Here is an 18,579-nt window from a genome sequence, read left to right as displayed (position 1 = left end):
AAGTAATCCAATCCCTCCACTATGTTGTCATAATTCCCCGCTGTTTAGCTTGGGTCATAAAAAAAAACGAAAAAAAAAAAAAAACGAAACGTGGCTGGCCACCGTGAAGGGCCCCTGAGTAGGCTCGTCGGATGTCTGGGGACATATTCTTGGGAGGTCGCTTTCGGCGATACCACTTTCAGTGCGCGCTTATTGTGTGGTTGAGCAAAACTGGACGACCTGATTGGCTGGTTGAGCACTACGTCACGCAAAGGCCATAATTTCGCTAGCTCACTCCAGTTTCGTCGAAAGTGATCGTCCGGGAATACGTCCCCTGGTTACACGATGGAAGTTGTAGAGATTGTAAAGGGTAATTGACAGGGAGTGTTCTACAGCACGACTTCGAAAGGGGTTTCACAATGACGAAAACTGAAGCAAATGAAACGTGGCGATGGGATGGAGCGGGAGGCGAACTACGCTCCTCGCAGCAGAGGCGCACTTGCACAGACAAGATCAGCGCCTGCAATTGGCATTCCTTCCGAGCCTGAGGGTCACGTCATAGAGAAAGAAATTTAACAAGAGGGGACACTCGGCAAAAACTGGCAACAGGAAACACGTCACCATACGTCACGCTATACTTTTGACACCGAACGTTAGCTGCCGCGAGCATCGAAAAAAAAGAAAGTCAACTTAAGTTAACAGGCATTTATTATTATTTTTTTTAATTCTTTGCCGCGAAAACTAAAACGTTTTGCGTATAAATGAACTTAAGTTTTGCGACTTATTTTCCTTGCCTTACCTAGCCACAGGTCAATGACGCGCCAGATACATGCGTCATCCACCAGACACTCCCCCGAAGCCAGCGAGGATGGCTGCGCGCGCGTTTGAGCGCTCGCGCGCGGCGACCCGTCTGTCTCCTTTTTTTCTTTTTATTGCGATAGCAATTATATGGACACTTCAACCGGATTTCTGCCGTCGCCGTCGCCGTGAGGTTCCGTATAGATAAAATCTTCGCCGCGCGCCGTATGCCCCAGAGGCAGCGTGCGGGGACGCGCGCTATCACGGAGAGCGAACGCACTCAATCTCCCACGCGCAAGCAAGGAAGCGGAAAGCCAGCGCCGGAGGGAGCAGGGGGGGGGGGGGGGGGGGGGGGCACTTCTCTGCCAACAACCGCGCTCGTCGCTCGTCCGCACAGTCTCTTATCTCTCCCACGCGCAAGCAAGGAAGCGGGAAGCCAGCGCCGGAAGGAGCGGGGGGCGCACTTCTACGCTGCCAAAAACCGCGCTCGTCGTTCGTTCGACCGCACCGTCTCTTATCTCCACACGGCTCTGACCTTTATGCGCCGTCCATTCGCCGCTCAGTTTCCGTTGAAGCGATAGACCGCACGTACCTTCGCCCGCTGCTGCGGCGTATATATGTGCTTGCTGCCAGCGTTTTGACAGTCGTCTGCAGTCATTCAGTGTGATCTATTCATGTTTGTTTGTGCGCGCTCACACCACGCTTGTTCAATCAGTTAGTAATAGTCGGGCCACATTTTCCAACGCACGCTACACATGCAATGCTGCCCGGGTCGGCAGTGCAGCGCTACAGGTGTGTCCCTTCGCACGCGCTGCCCACGGGAAGCGCTTCTCATCAACACCACCGTTTCACACGCGCCTTCTCGTGGTCATCGAGTCTCTCTTCATGTCGGTCTACTTGCGCCGCAGCACACCTGCTTACTTAATCAGCTCATGTTTACTACAATTCATATTGCTATCAAAGCCGCTCACCTTACTTCGTATGACATTGCTGTGTTGCTATCGCATTCATCGCTTCGCCCTTAGGGCGAAACTGTGACATTTTTTAAGTGTAACCTGGTTTATTGGGCTCTCGGCGTATTCTTGCGTTCCTTCTGCACTGGGACAAGACACCACTGCACTATTGGACTACGGCAAGGTGAGAAATCTTGTTTCACAGTCTACGACGCAATTAGGCTTACGGCACGGGACCCAGACTTAAGACGCAGTTAGCGAAAAACAGCTCGGCCATCCTGGCGCAGTTAATTTGAGTTAATGAATCGTGCTGAGACATGTTTCCGACGCTTCCTATGGGACTATTGTAACTTATTTCGGTTTTTAAGCCGCACAGGGCGCCGTGTCGCAGTTAGCGAGAACTCAGCTGTGGTGTGTAGTCTAGTGCATCTTGCTAGGAGAAGTTTGTGCCGCTTTCTCTGACCACAGACATTACTGAAAAGTAATTTCGTTACTTTCTGGGGTACTTTTGAGGCACGCTGGCCGCACAGCGCGTTGTGACGCAGTTAGCGATAAGCAGCTCGGCCGTGGTGATAAAGTTAGTTTGGCGTGTAATAAATCTTAGAGGGACAAGTCTGTGACGTTTTTTGTGGCTCCGCAACAACATACACCTTCTTTCGGTACTCACGCCTGTTGAAAACGCGATGGGCGATTGCCAAGAGATAACATGGGGTGTGCTGCTGGCGCCGGCAGAACGCGCGAACCGCGAACATATCAGAAACTTGTAATTCGTAAATTACGTCTTCTAAAGGACTGAAAAAAGGCATTGCGCCCACGCATGTGTCTTGAGTGCCTGTTGCGTCCGTCTCTTTGTATGTAGCGTACCGTCGCGTCGCCCGAGGCCAAGTTTTGGAAACGCGAAGTCGCTCGTGTATTTGTGCTGCCAAAGTGCAGGAAATAATGCCCCCGGAAATGGGGGAACTCTTGGAAATCAGATGTTTATATATATCAGATATATAATCAGATATATATATATCTGATATATAATAATATATATATATATATTATATATTATTATATTATTAATATTATTATTATATTATTATATATTATTAATATATATTATATATATAATATATAATAATATATCTGATTATATATATATAATCAGATATATATATATATATATGTGTGTGTGTGTGTGTGTGTGTGTCTGTCTGTGTGTGTGTGTGTGTGTTTGGGATGAGTCGGGTATTTTCTACGCCATGTATGCAAAAGCGAATTGCTTTCAATTGTTTGTAGTGCCGCCCATTCACCGCTTTCGCGCGTTTCGCCTCTACACGCAGTATTCCTATGTCTAAATACCAAAATGACTCACTTGTAACGTGCTGTTACGTGCTTGCAAATGTAACATGCTTGTAATTTACTTTTTTTTCAGCTGGTGCCGTCCGGTGGAGCTTCATACAGGAACTACTGCCTTACCTGCTGGTGTCACAACGTTGGATGAACGCACAAAAAGCGCGGAACGAGCTTTTATATAGAGCAAAATAAATATTTCCTCATTGCACAAAAGGTCTTGCGTCTATTTTGTGAAATTGCACGTGGCACAGATTCGATGGGACTTTACGAGATCGTTCGCAATCATTTTTACTAAATAATAAACCGATTCTGCACGAAGAGCAAAAAAAAAAAAAAGGGGGGGGGGGAGGGGCGGGGGCGCAGCCGGCGTGCTAGCTTGCGTTCAAAATACGCGCGCCCAAAACCGAAACCGGAAGTGATGTAAGTGATTGACACCAACCGCTTGGCACGCTGCAGTCAATTCGGCCGCTGGGCCCTATGGGAGTGTCCCCTCTTGTTGAATTCCTTTCTCTATGGTCACGTGACGTTTACGTAACGATCCCCTCGTCCTCCCTCTCGGTCTCTGTTTTCCTTGCTGCGGCGGCGGTTTGCGCGACGCCTGGTATTTCTTGCGGTCTCGGTGTGGCAACTTCTGTCTCCCGACCGGCACCACAGCTCCGCCTTCAAGCACCTCCTTACAGCTTCCTGGAGGACACGGGGCTTGTGTCTAACCTGTAAATGCGCCGCCTGCCTGCCGCTGTCAGCCATGAGTGCGGCGGCCGTTACGGCCTTCCCGGTCTTTTAAATGCAGAGCATTTCTTTAACTCACATGTAGCGTGCGCCGTCCGTCCGCAACAGCTCGAGCACAGGTGCGCCCTCTCCCCCGCTCCTCCCCTCCCGCATCACGCTTGCAGCATATGTGCAGCGCGCGAAGCGTCGTAGTTGAGTCGCGCTCCGGCGCTGCAAGCACCGTAGCAACAGCAGGTGCTGGGCGTGATAGCGCGCCCTCTCTCCACCCCCTCTCCCTCTAACGCGCGCGCTAGGAATATAAAGCGGGTTGGCGCGGGCTCCACTCGTCAACTCCTGAGTCCTGCGCTCTCTTCTCTTGCGTTCGTCGGCGGTCGCAGATGATAAGCGATGGAAGCAAGACCTTCAACTAGTACCTCGACGCAATCCAACATCAGCGCCGAAGCACCAGTTCAAGACATCGCAGTGATGCCAATAAAATAATAACAACTTTACGTTACCTGCTTACGATTCTCTCTTCTCTCTCAACCCAGACCACCACCACCACACCAACAACACCAACACCACTGGAACTCCACTATGCTCTGCATTTACACGTGTCCCTCGCGCGGGGGCATTTTATCGCTATCGATTTATCGATTATCGCGTTTTATCGATCACGAAGGAATCACATTCTACAGAAACCAAAGATTAAGCCTGTGGACACGTGAGTTTAAATTGGAACATCTCATATGATCATATTAGTTACGTAGCGCATGTTCTCGTTTTCTTTTAATTCGTTAGCATTCTTCGGCGACTACCCCAGCAAAATGTCTGTCACGCGAAAAGTGTAATGCCTTGATCTTGCACAAAATCTGTACTTTGCGAATTTAAGACATTTAATCGTTATAATAGCGTAAATGTAGAGGATTGGTAGCTTTATAAGCGATAAGAAACAATTGAAACTAAAAAAAAAAATTAAATAAAATTAATCAGAGAAAAGCATTCTCGTCAGGCCGCCTTGAAAGCTTACTTTCCCGCATTACGGGTGTGTCTGCAGAGAAGCCTGCCGTGGGGCTGCTCAGTATAAAAATAACTGATTGGTACATGTGATCAATCAATCAATCAATCAATCAATCGTTTATTTATCGTGCCCAGGAACAACCGTGAGGTCTGGGTGCTGGCACACGTATACATAGAAAAAGAAATACAGCAGGGGAGTATCAGTGGAAAAAAAAAAAACAATGAATAAAAATAACAATCTTGAAAAGTGTACATACATGTAACCGAAGGCGCAAAATGCATACATAAATAAAATGGAGAAGGGAAGTTGAACAATATGTGAAACTAAGACACAACAACGGAAAGCTCAGAGCAGAACAAAAACATAGAGTTGAGAAAAATATCAGCAGGGGACAATATCAGCAAATACAACAGGGGAATATCAGTAAAAAAACAATGAATAAAAAATTAACAATCTTGAAAAGAAAAGTGTACATACATGCAACCAAAGGCGCAAAATGCATACATAATAAAAAGGAGGAGAAGGGAAGTTGAACAATATGTGAAACTAAGACACAACAACGGAAAGCTGAGAGCAGAACAAAGACAAAGAGTTGTGAAAAATATCAAGGTCATAAAAGTGGGCGTTATAGAGACTCTGTATTCTATGGACGGTTGAGTGTTGGTGGTGACAGGCAGCAACATGGAAAGGTCTGTGTTCTCTGGTGATTTTGCGCGGAATACGAAATGTGATACAACTGAGGAGTTCGGGGCACATGAGGATACCGTGAAGGAGTTTGAAAAGGAAAATCAGGTCAGCACGATTACGTCGGCAGTGAAGTAAGGGCAATGACAATAATCCAACAGTGCTAGAGCAGGGCCCAGAGTCCGTGTTAGCAAAGCGGTGATGATATATGCTTAGAAACTTTTTCTGGACCCGATCTATAATGTCACTGTTGGATCTAGAAATGCCATTCCAGACGACCGACGCGTATTCGAGTTGAGGAAGACAGATTGTTGTGTACAACTTGCGGAACGGTGTAGGGGAATTGAATTCTCTCGACAGTCTGCAAACAGAGCCAAGAGTGCGCATGCCCCGCATTGCGACGCGTTTAGTGTGAGCTGAAAAGTGTAAGGTTGTATCAAAAAGTACACCAAGATCATTGATCTCACGGACCTTACACAATGGTACAGAATCTACTGAATAAGAAAAAGAGATGCTTGCTGTTTTGCGGGTGAAAGTCATGACTTTGGTCTTAGCAGCATTCAAGGTGAGGTTATTATCTGTGCACCATTTAGAAAAAGAAAGCAGGTCAGACTGCAGGATGCGACAGTCATCAACAGTGTGAATTGCCTTAAAAATCTTTATGTCATCGGCATATAGGAGGAATGAAGAATGCCGAATGGCGGAAACAACGTCATTAATAAAAATTAAGAAAAGGAGTGGTCCTAACACTGATCCTTGAGGAACGCCGCTGGTTACCATGTACGATGAAGACGTTTGGCCGTTGACGTTAACAAAACATGATCTACCAATAAGATAACTCCGCAATAGATTTACAATTGACGAGTCAACACCAAAGTGCGTAAGCTTGATGAGAAGCAGTGAGTGGCTTACCACATCAAAAGCTTTACTGAGGTCGCAATATATGGTGTCTACTTGCCCCCTTTGAAGTACCGGCGCGGAGATATGCGTCATGAAGCTTGCGAGATTTGTGATAGTAGAGCGTCCGGTGAGGAATCCATGCTGATTCGGAATCAACGTGTTCTTCACAGTACAAGACAATACGTTGTGAAGAGCGAGCTCAAAAACCTTAGACGTGGCACAGAGAAGAGAAATCGGGCGATAATTTGAGACATCGGTTTTACAGCCTGACTTAAATACAGGAAAAACACGAGCAGTTTTCCACATGTGAGGGAAGGTGGAAGTATTCAGAGAGCTATTAAATATAGATGTCAATACTGGGGCAAATATACCGCTGTACGCTTTTAAGATTGCGGAAGGGATGCCATCAGGACCGCAAGATAGGGAAGGCTTCAAGCGCTTAAGGCATTCGATGATCAGCTTTGCATCAAACAACACAGGACTAGATGTAGGAGCCGTTGTGTGCTGCTGACTGACACCAGCGTTGAAACCTGAAGGCTTATATAAGGAAGAGAAATGGGCAGCAAAACAATCCGCGACTGCTTGGACTTCTACTCCACTAGAGTCGAGCAGGCGAAAACACTCTCCGCGATTACTGGTACGCTTGCGGATATACTTCCAAAATTCCGCCGGCCGGTCGGAGGCGCTCTTTTCCAAGAATGCAATATATGCGTCATGATCCCGCTTATAGAGGCGTTTGCAGAGAGTTCGAAAAAAGCGGAATTCTTCTCTCCACTCATTAGGCACAGGAATTCTGGATTTACGGTGTGCGCGATCTTTACGCTTTAGGGCAGTTATAAGTTCAGATAATAATAATAATAATAATAATAATAATAATAATAATAATAATAATAATAATAATAATAATAATAATAATAATAATAATAATAATAATAATAATAATAATAATAATAATAAATGATTGGTGGTGACCAAGAAAACTGGTGACGTTGCCGTCGCTGCGTCAGGGTCGTAACAAAAAATAAAAGGAAAAGGAGAAAATTAATAATGGAAAAGCAGCTGTGCTAAAACCGTTTGTGACGGCGTTCCGGCTCAGTTGATACGATCGCTTTGAAGGGGCCATGCAGTTACCTGGCAACTAATCTGCACACCGTTCAGTATACGCATTTCATTTCTTTCGCACCGGAAAAGCGATGGGTTGACATGCGTAAGCTAGGAGAAGCAAGTAAGCGAAGAGAGAGAGAGAAAGGATGCATAATAGAAAGGCAGGGAGGTTAGCAGCCGATCCAAAGAATGCTTACGCATTAGCAAAATTTCTGTAGCATTTCTTTTTTTTTTAATATGGAAGGCATCACTTATACGGACTGCGCGTCCACCTGGGCGTCTATAATCCTGCTCACGTTACTGGTAAGTTGACTCCCGTTAATTCGACCCTTACGAGACCGCAAGATTTGGTGGAAGTATCCGAAAGGTCGAATTAACAAACGACAGCAAATTGAACGAATAGAACGGTTCCTAATGTCGATAATTAATTGTAGCAACGCCTCTTTGACCAAAGGGTACGCCGATGTTCGCATACGTTTCCTTTAGCCGATCGGTTCCCTGCTGAGAACAACACCTGAACATCCTAGATAATGTCTTTCTCGATCTCGATCGCGGGGGAACAGCGCTGTGTTGAACGGATGAAACAGACTACTGAATATGGGGTGTGACACGACACGAAACAAGCGGGAACGTATGTCTTTACGGACGAAAAGAGCGTCGGTCACTGAAAGATAAAACAACTTCATTACTAGGAAAGCTGTAACACCGCCTTTTGAAATTCTTGAGTGTTCAGGATTTTAGTAACCACTCGGGGGAGGGCGTGAGGGGGTTCCGGTGTGGGTCGGTGTGGGTCGGTGTTTGTCGAATTAACCGAAGCGGCATGCTTTCGCGTTCGAGCTAGACAAATTTTCCTTCCGTAGTAATGCAGGGTTACTCGCCAGGATCTTTTAGGGCGTCCGAATTAAGCGAAAAGTCATATTAACGGCGATCGAATTATTGGGAGATGACTAGCGCGTTTTGTCTCAAGCAAATATCATCGAAATGTTGGCAAATCTCTGTTTCAACGCTGCGTGCGTAAAATACCGCCCTTGGTTGCGTCACCTCTGTTTTTGAGCATTTTCTGTGTGAAATCATGGGTTTTGTCTGGATGAGGCGCTATACTAATCTGATTGTAGGGGCTCGAAGACGTAGTTGAGTGCAGTGACGCCCAATAAGTGAGGAGGGAGGGAAAGAGGGAGGAGGGGAAACTAAGCGGCGAACCTTCAGGCAGGGCCTCCCACACCCTGTTTCTCGGCGCCTTTAGCGGCTGTGTGTTTACTGTAAACAAATACATATCGTCTTGCCAGGTCTCCGTTGGAGCCATTGAAGGATATTTCATCATAAAGGGCATTGGAAATTTGCGCTCATTATTTGGCGCCATCATGTTATTCCCAATTGCCTGTTCTTCATCGCCATTTGTGAGACAAAATGACACGAGGCGAATCGGCACACCTTATTTAGATGGAATATAATACAGGAGGAGGGTGTTTCCACTTCCCCCTTCACAACTCCCCCCCTCACCCACTTGTCTATACTTCTCGATTTTGGTGGGCAAGTATGTTTCCATTACGAACGCAAAGGTAACAACGCAAACTTATGGAACTGCTCTAAATCTTGAAGAGTGCTAAGGTGTTTTGAAAAAGTAATGTTGAGCTTTCGTTCGCTCATAATTATTCATTGTTGTTCACGAGGGAAAAAAAAAAACATTCAGTGACGATATTTAGCGGTAAATGCGAGAGAAATACGTCGCGCCTCTTCGAGGTCCCAGATGCATGTTTTAAACCGCGTTCACCACATTAACAAGTGCTGTTGAGAAGCTCACTCGACAGACGTCCTGTTTCTTCGAGAAGCAAAGTGCAACTGACCGTTGTCCACAGCAAACCACCGTCATTTGCACTATACAGGGTGTTCATTTTAAAGTTTTACGGAATTCTAAGAAATCGTTTGTGGCAGGTAGCATAATCCTTATCATTAAGCTGTGTTATTCGATGTGGTGGACATTTTAGTAGCACGAGGAATCAAAACACATATTGAACTAATTAACAAACATTCACTAATTAACTTCTTAGTTAATTTATTTACGACACATATTGCGATTTACGAATTGTAGCTGGTGAGCTTGTCAGGTGTATCCACTTGGTATGGATTTCCAGAATGGCACCAGTTTGGAGATATGCGCCATCAAACTCGCCGTAAGAATGCACTGGTGTTTCACTTACTTTTTAACAAAATGCTGTTTCATACATTAAAGTACAAAAGTAACTGGAACGCCCATGTATTTCGTCCCACACTTTGGGAAGTAATATCTCGAAAGTGGTGTCATCCTGGAACATTTTCAAGTGGATACGTCTTGCAAACTCACCGGCTGCAATTCGCAAATTGCTATATGTGTCGTAAAGTAATTGACTAAGAAGTTCATTAGTCATTTTTTGTTAATTAGTTGAATATGTGTTTCAATTTCTCGTGCTACTAATGTCTGCCTCTTCGAATAACCCAGCTCAATGATAAGAATTGTGCTACCTGCCACATACGATTTAAAATAATTCCGTAAAGCTTAATTTTGAACACCTGGTATATACCGGGTGCTTCAGCGAGCACTTAAAAAAAAATTTAAAGGTTGCCTGTGGCAGATTGTAAAATACTAGTTCATAGGCTGGTCTACTCTAAGTGGCGGACATTACTTGCACAAAAAATTAAATGCATAATGGACTAATTAAAAAACACACAAATATATTTTTAGCTAATTGCCGTATGGCCCATATTGCAATTTACAAATTCTAGCCGGGGAGTTCGCAAGGCGGATCCACTAGGAATGAATTCTCGGGATAACACCAGTTTCTAAATATGCATTGAAGCACAAAAGTAACTGGAACGCCTATGAATTTCTCCGCTAAGTTCGGGAATTAATATCTAGAAACTGGTGTCATCCTGAGAATTCGTTCCAAGTGGATCCGTCTTGCGAACTCCACGGCTAGAATTTGTAAATTGCAATATGGACCATAAGGTAATTAGTTAAAAACTTAATTAGTGATCTTTTGCTAATTAGTTGATTTTGCATTTGAATTTTTTGTGCATGTCCGCCTCTTTGAGTACACCAGCTCATGAACTAAAATTGTGCTATCTGCCACAGGCAACCTTTCAAATTTTTTGAACCTGTTCGCTCAAACACCCTGTATGTACATACAGGGTTTCTTTTTTCTTTTTTTTTAGTTGCACCAAATTTTTTGAAAGTGTTCGCTTAAACACCCTGTATGTATATACAGGGTGCTTTTTTTTTTTTTTTAGTTGCACCAAGTTTTTCAAGATTGCCTGTGGCAGTTAGCACAATTCTAACTCTTGATATAAATTACTCGATGAAGCGGCCACTACTTCTGAAAGAAATGAAAATGACTAATTGAAGAATTGGCATCATTATGCTACTTTACTTTTTAATTAATTATTTTACGGCACATATTTCAATCTACAAATTGTAGCTGGTGCGCTTGCAAGGCATATCCACTTAGAACGAATTCTCAGGACTCCACCAGTTTCGAGATATTAATTTTCAAAGCATACGACGAAATGCATTAGCGTTCCAATTACTTTTGTATTTCAATGCATAATACAGCGTTTTCTTTAAAAAAGTAAGTGGAACAACAAGTGAATTTTAGCACAACATGGATGGCGCATATCTCGAAACCTGTGCCATCGTCAGAATTTCTTCAGAAACACACAGACACCTCTGTCACGTGACCTGCTTCCCGCATTTCGCACGCATATACTTTTTCCCCACTTTGACACTCCTGATGCTAACGCAATAAAACAAGTCTCTCGTGGCTTCAAAAATGAAGGTCAAAGTTCTTTCTGACAGTACATTTTAATACGAAGTTCTTCTTCTTTCTGGGGTTTTACGTGCCGAAATCGATTCTGGTTATGAGGCACGCCGTAGTGGGGGGCTCCGGATTAATTTTGACCGCCTGGGGTTCTTTAACGTGCACTACAACGCAAGCACACGGGCGTTTTTGCATTTCGCCTCCATGTACTATAATGCGGCCGCCGCGGCCGGGATTCGACCCCGCGACCTCGTGCTCAGTAGCGTAATACGAAGTGTTCTTGTGGAATGCAGACCGGTTTTTCCTGCAGGGGAGCTGACAGTTTACGTGGGCCAATCCAGAATGCAGTGGAGTCTAGCACAGTTAAACATGCAATAACCAAAGGCTGCATTTGGAGAGCACAGCTGTTACCAAACGCCCAGATGGCGTTTAATGTGACCTTCAAGCTTACCAGGGCATGACGACGCACTTAGTGATAGAGACCATCTGGCGGTTCAAATGGTCACGCAGCCTAAACCGCTGTTGGTAATACTATGGTCACACTTCGATAAGATGCTGGTGAAATTCTGCCCTACAGATCGCCGATGAAACAATATGCAATAAATTACCCTTCTCGCACTCTAGGCATGGAGCACCCGGTTTGTTCCAAGTGCGCATTGACGTCAGCACTGGCGCACCATCAGTGATGTCACTGGACATTGAGTAATTATATCCAGCGATGTACATATGTATAACTGTACGTACCGGAACAATGTACGTGCTGTAACAAAATTGCACATAATCATAGTCTCTAACAGTGTCGTATAAACATTCACTCTTTATAACCAATGGTGAACGCCTCGCTTCAAAAAAATTACCGCGGTTCGTGAGTACCCTTCTATTATCAAACGAAAATGCAATTGGCATTACGCAGCGCTCATCTGCAGTTGTGGCTGCCAAATTATTTGTAATGCTTGACGCAAGCTGAAACTCTTGACAGTGATTTACGCCAATACATATAACGAAAGTAAGGTTTGGACATCAAAGAGTTAACTACCGGTGTGTGCAAAGGGATTTGCACACACTGGTAATGTGGCAACTCCCATTCGCACTGTCCGCCCCGGTTTTATTCTCGCTTCTGCTTCACCGCTTAGCTCGAAGGTTGCGCAGCAAAGCCAGAGTCACGGTGCGAACTTAGCGCCGCAGAGGCCTCGCTGCTTTCAGGGTGGCGGAGGCGCGCCGTATAGCAACGTGAGCCACGCACGGCCGGGGGGCACCGGGAGCTCCTTCACAGACCACTAATCAAAGCCGGATCGAAAACGGCCATTAGAGTCTCTTCGGCGGGCGCTGGTCTCCCGAATCGGGATTGGGGATGAGTTCCCATTGTGCCGCGGGGGTGCCGGGCGGCGAAGCCTACAATTTGCGAGAGCGCGGCGCGACTGCCACCGGGGCGCAGAATAGCAGTGCCTCGTCGTCGCGTCGTGATTGAGGGGCTTCGCCACGGCTTCGTCTCGGCTTGCAGCACACGATCGGCTTTCAGTGTCCAGTGTCAGTCTTCGTTTCGCAGCGGAGTCGAGGCTGTCCGAGAATCGCCCTTTTGTTTCTTCCTTTTTCTCCTTTAATATTTTTTTTAGTCTTTCGCCTCTTTGTTACATTCGATCGCCTTCGATTGGTTACGTCACTGAGGGAGTCGGACACTTTGGGATCAGTATCCGTGTGGGCAGTCGTCTCGATTTCTGCTACTCCTAACCATCTCCAACCCCACTCCAACCCATTACCACTGTGTCAGTTGAAGTTCTAGGTCTGCGCTAACGGGGATAGCAGTGACGGAATAAAAGCGGATAAATGGCGTTAAAAAACAAACAATGAATCAATCAAACAACCCTACCGCGTCATCGTGAGTTACGAAACTATATACGGTGTGGGCGTGCAACGGGTGTTTATGAAGTGTAGCGACGTTACCTAGTTTGTGGCTGTCAGTGGTCTTGTTAAGTGACGCGAAGTCCGCAAACTGTCGTCCTAGAAGTTGCCAAAGTGTCTTCTTGTCAGGGTTACGCTCTGAAAGGGAATCTGTGTCGAATGTGTAAATTTGTATGAGTGGTTTAATTCAATTCCGCTACTTCTACTTTTCCGCCCAGGTTACCTGGTACATTTATTTATTATTTATTTATTTATTTATTTATTTATTTATTTATTTATTTATTTATTTATTTATTTATTTATTTATTTATTTATTTATTTATTTATTTATTTCAACTGCGTATTTGGGCTGGATTTGATCACCACAGCACAGAAGAAGAAATGAAAATACGCTCGTTTTGTTAACGGCTTGTTTCAATGATAAAACAAGCACGTAAAACGCGCTTCAAAGGACTTCACTGGCGGCCACAGTGAAGACAGACTGTGAGGAGTGAGCCAAGTTGAACCGGAACAGTTTCTGGCTCAATTTAACTAGGCACGACGCTGAACTATACCAACACGAGGAGTAGGCGAACATAAATGTATGTTTTGAAAGCCCAACAAGATCTTGCAGGACGGCTGCGTCCAGGTCGATCTGTTGCTGTCTCGGACCACAGATTTGTGGCGAATGTTCGCAATGCCTGGCCTTTGCACACCTGCATCGAAGGCGACGTCTCTCGCGATCCTTTCTTTGATCGCTCCTTTCCGTGATTGGCTGATATTGCGGAGAAAGCTCTCAAATTTATTCCGCAAATTTGCTTGCATCTTGACAGACATTCCATCTCGAGTGAAAAATTGCTCCGCAGAGCCGGATAGCGATGACCTTTACTGTAGGTATGGCAAAGTTTTCCGCCATCGGTTCTCTGCTAAGAGTTGTCGGATGCCTCGTCTATTTTTACAGCCGCAGTATCCGTGAGGCTATGGGATTCATTTGGCTTGGTTATATTTGGCACGAAGACTTTCCCTGCGGTCCGTATACGCACGTCTTAATTCTGTATGTTCACTTGGACATTTCCTTTTCCCTCCTTTTTTTGTCATATGCATATAGCGTGGCACACTTTGACCACCTTTCCTGCTGGAAAGGTCTCTCATAAGCAGTGGCGTAGCCACGATATTTCTCCGGAAAGGAAGTGGGGGTGGCGCGAGGGGGGGTGGGGGGGGGGCAGGAATTTGCCTGGGACAGGGGTAGCTAGGCAGGCGGGTGCTGTTGCATGTCGTTTTATGCTAGGTATCCTGGCATATAGAAATTTCGGGGGGGGGGGGGAGGGGAAAGAGAAATGTTCACGGTTTTGCTTCCACCTCCCACACCATCACCCCTCCTGGCTACGTCCCTACTCACACGCATACTTCTGATGAGTTTTGGGGGAGTTTTGGAAGAGCCGGGTCATTGGAGAGTCAACCTGAGAGCAGATTCGATCGACCACCATTCACACTTTCATAAAATACTTGGCCCGCGTGGCCAGTGACGGGGCTGCAGAGAGAACCAATTGTTGCTTTAAACGGTTTTCTTTAAAAATAGCAATATATTAGCTTTAATAAAGTTTTAGTGGTTCAATAATTCAAAAGTCACAGTGCTACAGATATATGTGTCATGCAATATACGTTGTTAAGTACTTACGTAGTATGTTGTGTATCTGCACTTGCGTTTTGTTCACTCGTCTGCGAAACTGTGAACTTCTGCTTGTGTTCTCGGACAACTCGAAGTACCTGTATTTACTTATGCAACTGTACATGTATATATTTTTGTGGCTTCCTGGGCTCATGTGCAGAACTTTGTGTTCACTGATGTATGACTGTATTGAGTCTTTTTTCGACACATTTAGTGGTTTCTCTTTGTTCACCAAGGGACGAGGGGCAGTCGGTGCACCAAAAAGCGCCAACCTCCTCTATTACATATTGTCGTAATAATAATAATAATAATAATAAAAGCATCCTTCACATTTTCTTTATCGACACTTCATACGCGGACAGCGCCTTGCGTAGCGCAACCCTCCACCAAATCGGCAACACGAATTCGGATGTCCACTTCAACTACATCGCAAAGCAGAACCTAGTGTTTGAACAGACAGTGGGAAAGGGTAGAATGAACAAAAGTAAACGCACATGATCGGCGCAAAAGTACCGCGTGTTTTCTCATCTCTTGTGATCTTGCAGTTGCATGCCCGTCCTTTGCAACACACAACTATGCCAACTCCGTCTCCATTCGAGCTCTACTGCAGAGTCTCACAGTCGACCAGAGAAATAAGAGAGCGACGTTGAAAACAGAGCGAGTTTCGCTGGCACAAAGGCGCCTCAACTGAAAGGGAGACACTATAAAGAGTGATACGCCCCTGGCGCTTTTGCCACGCGATCGAAGACCCAACGCCGCATTCACACGTAAACGTTCCGTCAATACGACGCCGCTGTAGCGAGCCAGCAAAGTAGAGAACGCCAGCAGGGACCCGCGGGGGCCAGAAAGAAGCGGGATGCAGCTCTGCTCGGCCCGACATGAAAAGGCGGCCAGGCTCGAACGTTTCCGGCGCTGAGGAGCCACGTCGTCGCCAGATCGGGAAGAATGAGCGCCGCATGGCGAAGTGGTTCTCGGCTGCCACTTCGCTTGCGGCCGAGGCAGTTCGGTGCATTGCAACGTAAAGCTGTGAATGTCGCGCGCGTTGCGACCGCCGTTCACGCAGTCGGCCCAGAGCGTGTGGACAGAAAACGCGCCAAGGCCGGTCGCGTCCATTCCCTCCCCCTCCCCTCCTCGCTTTCTAGTAAGACCCCCCCTTTTATCGCCGAGAAATTGTCTGCATAAGAATAGGCCCTTTTAACGTGTTCATACGCGCTGGTCCTAAAGAAATTCCGCTTTCACGTACCCTTTGGATTTCACGTACCCGGCAAATTTAGCTGGTAACTATAGGAAAATGTGAGCTGCAAGAGCCTGTAAATATTACAGTCAAACCCGGATATATCTACTCTAAAGGGGATCACAAAATTTCGATATATAGGTAATTCGAAATATAAAATAACAATTTTATACAACAATTTCCAAGGGGATTTTACATGCTGTTCGTTATACGCAATAATTCGTTATATGCGGGATGTGGGTTCGATATATCCGGGTTCGACTGTATTGCGATAGCACTTACATACGGACGCTTGAGGTGCATTCGCCGTTGTCGTACTGTCCTCCTATCGACGGCTTATGCGCGTCACGCGCGCGGAGGAATGGAAGGCCTCCAGAGAAGCTCAGTGCGTTTGGCTCCAAAAGCGAGGAAACCACGTGGACGCACCGTCACTCTCCGTTCAGTCGGCTCTGCCGGAGCCAGGGCAGCGGTGTGAGTGTTATGCGCACGCGCATTAGCGTTCTTGCTGAGCAGCTGTGTGCATTTCTCAGGCAGGCAAGCATATAGAAGCCAACATACGTATAATAAAGTCATGGAGAGCGTAGGAGAAGCTATTTGTAGTTTTAATTTAAGTGTATCAGAAATGACAAATTGAAGTATTGCGAAGGTTGTGGGTACGGCTTCCTCTGACGGCAAGTTGTTTCTTTATTGACTTTCATTTCGCTTGTCATTTCTACACTTCGCTTAAAATTTCGAATAACTGCCCCTATGATTTCCTTGGCTTCGCTATCTCTTGGCTTCGTAGTGCTGTGAGTAACAAGAATCAGGCACCTCGGTTTTATGTCTTCTCTTTCATTTCCTGGCGAGGATCCCTACTCCCAGGCAGGTTGATGCCTTCAGGAAGCGTACGAGGGTTTATCGGTAAGCTGCCTGCTCATAAAGTTCACTCATAAAGTTCAGTTTGCTCCTCAGTTCCCCTTTTCATTCATTACTACACCGAAGGAGGTTTTAAAAAATCTGTAGCCCCTCCCCTGTCGAGGAAATGGAGGGTAAGCGAAGCTTGTCGTGTGTTTCTTCTGTGTTCCTCCGAACGAATTGCACTGACGAGTACCACGTTGCGCTCGAACCACAACCGGTCACATGCACTGCAGCTGGCTCTGAAGTACCGGTTGACGAGATCGCGTTGAAACCTGGCCGTCGCACCGGGAAAGTTGGCACTAGCGTTGCCGAGGCGTGCACCACCGTTGTCGGGTTCCCGGAGGGCAAGACGACGGTGACGTTTGGCCTCAACATCGCGCTCCCTCAACTCGGGGTCCGCGGGTGTTCGCTGACGTCTCGCCTGAGTTTTGGAAGCCCTCACGCTAGAACCGGCACGTCGACGACGAGCCCTTTCCCGAGCACTTTCATTCTGGATAAATTTCTATAAAATTGCCTCAAAATTAAATCTGTCCGTTACGTAAGACAATGAATGGCTCATACCCCCTTAAGCAATGGCTCATACCCCCGTAAACGCGGCCTCCCCATTACGACGACAAAGAGAAGTGAGATTCTACGCTGGAATTATTAGGGGCAACACAGCCATGGTGGTGGAAGCAGACGACGATGATGAGCGCGGGAGCAGTGGCACGAGCGCGTGCCGAGCACGAGCACGTGAGCCTACCGATGGGCGCCAACGAGCTGGCTGCGGAAGAAGGCGATGACGCTCGAGCCAATGCTGATGATGATAATTTTGTGCGTACATGGACGCCACCGAAATCTGTGAGTTAAAACAGGCTTCGTTTGAAACGATGTGACCACACCGTGGCGCATACACTTTTCTAAGCGGAACGAACAGTGATCGCCAAGTTAATTTATGTAATTATTTCTTTGGACGCTGTGGTATATGCGGGTTAAATTGCCACACCATTCTATCACTGAAGTTGCTGGTGCCTTGTTTTACATTCTTGACAAAGTTATCCCTCGGAATTTGGAGAATGACAGCCCACAAACCAATGTCATGAAACAAAACACTGGCATCGCATGCTTTTTATGTTAAATCTTCTCAGACTGAAATATTAAAAGTGCGAAACAATAACAGAAACTGGAAATGGTGCAATTTTTCTGGCGCAGCTGGCACTACCTCCGGGATCGGTCCACACAAGAGGCCGAGTTTCTACCAGAACGCTCGCCTTCGTGCATAGCGTTCGCCGCCAGCGTTTCCCGGTAGACATTACAGTTACAGAAGCAGTCTGGGAGCTTCGAATGCTATCGCGTTCAAAGGCAAGAACGCTCGGGCACTTGTGTATCTGTAGGTGCCCGTTAAAGAACCCCAGGTGGTCAAAATTAAATCCGGAGCTTTCCAGTACGGCGTCTCCCATAGTCCCATGGAGTGGTGCTATGGGACCTTAAGCCCCCATCAGTCAATCATTTGTCGTACGATGTGGATATGACAATATTTTTTAAATATCCAAGCGTGTATCAGCGTCGTCATATATCAGACAGGTAGTACATGATGGTGCGCCCAGAGGCTTTTTCATTCCACCTAGCACAGAATGCCGACGCGC

The 18,579-nt window shown here is 46.2% G+C and overlaps 1 long non-coding RNA gene across 1 annotated transcript; it reads left to right on the top strand.

Moving 5' to 3' along the window:
* The first annotated feature begins 1,817 nt into the window (after positions 1–1,817).
* LOC125947538 (uncharacterized) lies at positions 1,818–3,281 on the top strand. Its single transcript, XR_007468362.1, has 2 exons — positions 1,818–1,914; positions 3,148–3,281. It is a non-coding gene; the product is annotated as an uncharacterized LOC125947538 (long non-coding RNA).
* Positions 3,282–18,579: the final 15,298 nt, after the last annotated feature.

Source organism: Dermacentor silvarum, chromosome 8 (assembly GCF_013339745.2).
Source record: "Dermacentor silvarum isolate Dsil-2018 chromosome 8, BIME_Dsil_1.4, whole genome shotgun sequence".
Taxonomy (NCBI): domain Eukaryota; kingdom Metazoa; phylum Arthropoda; class Arachnida; order Ixodida; family Ixodidae; genus Dermacentor; species Dermacentor silvarum.
The sequence above is the reverse complement of the archived record's forward strand: the minus strand, read 5'-3'. Positions and strand labels throughout refer to the sequence as shown.